The sequence below is a fragment of the Heloderma suspectum genome, chromosome W (assembly GCF_057233095.1).
Source record: "Heloderma suspectum isolate Gila_16-S chromosome W, 16-S_ref, whole genome shotgun sequence".
NCBI classification, from domain to species: Eukaryota; Metazoa; Chordata; class Lepidosauria; order Squamata; family Helodermatidae; genus Heloderma; species Heloderma suspectum.
In genome coordinates this window covers 7,976,084-7,977,500 of record NC_139475.1, presented here as the reverse complement: position 1 = coordinate 7,977,500, position 1,417 = coordinate 7,976,084, and positions in this window count along the sequence as shown.

The following is a 1,417-nucleotide window of genomic DNA, read 5'->3' as shown; positions in this document are numbered from 1 at the left end:
CTAACCCTAAATCCAATCCTAACCCTAACACTAACTCAACCCCAAACCTAACCCTAACCCTAACCCTAACCCTAACCCTAACACCAACCCTAAACCTAACCCTAACCCTAACCCTAACCCTATCCCTAACCCCAACCCTAACCCTAACCCCTACCCCAACCCTAACCCTAACCCTAACCCTAACCCTGATCCTGACCCTAACCAAAACCCTAACCCTAACCCTAAGCTTAACCCTAACCCTAACCCTAACCCCAACCCTAACCCTAACCCTAAACCTGACCCTAACCCTAAATCCAACCCTAACCCTAACACTAACCCTAACCCCAAACCTAACCCTAACCCTAAACCTAACCCTAACCCCAACCCTATCCCTAACCGAGACCCTAACCCTAAATCCAACCCTAACCCTAACACTAACACAAACCACAACCCTAAACCTAACACTAACACTAACACTAACACTAACCCTAACCCTAACCCCAAACCGAACCCTAACCCCAACCCTAACCCCGACCCTAAACCTAACCCGAACCCTAACCCTGACCCTGACCACAACCCTAACCCTAACCCTAACCCTAACCCTAACCCTATCGCCAAACCTAACCCTAACCCTAAACCTGACGCCTACCCAAACCCTAACACTAACCTAACCCTAACCCTGCCCCTAAACTTAACCCTAACCACAACCCTAACTCTAACCCTAACCCTAAGCCTAACCCTAACCCTAACCCCTACCTAACCCTAACCCTAACCCTAACACCAACCCTAACCCCAACCCTAACACTAAACTTAACCCAACCCTAACCCTAACACTAACCCTAACCACTACCCCAACCCCAACCCTAACCCCGACCCTAACCCCAACCCTAACCCTAACCCCAACCCTAACCCCAACCATAACCCTAAACCTAACCCCAACCCTAACCCCGACCCTAACCCTTACCCGAACCCTAACCCTGACCCTGACCACATCCCTAACCCTAACCATAACCCTAACCCTAACCCCAAACCCAACACTAAACCTAATCCTAACCCCAACCCTAACCCTAACCCTAGCCCTAACCCCAACCCTAAACCTAACGCTAACCCTTACCCTAACCCTGACCCCAACCCGAACCCTAACCCCGACCCTAACCCCAACCCTAACCCTAACCCCAACCCTAACCCTAACCCCAACCCTAACCCTAACCCTAACCCTAACCCCAACCCTAACCCCGACCCTAAACCTAACCCGAACCCTAACCCTGACCCTGACCACAACCCTAACCCTAACCATAACCCTAACCCTAACCCCAAACCCAACACTAAACCTAATCCTAACCCCAACCCTAACCCTAACCCTAGCCCTAACCCCAACCCTAAACCTAACACTAACCCTTACCCTAACCCTGACCCCAACCCTAACCCTAACCCTAAC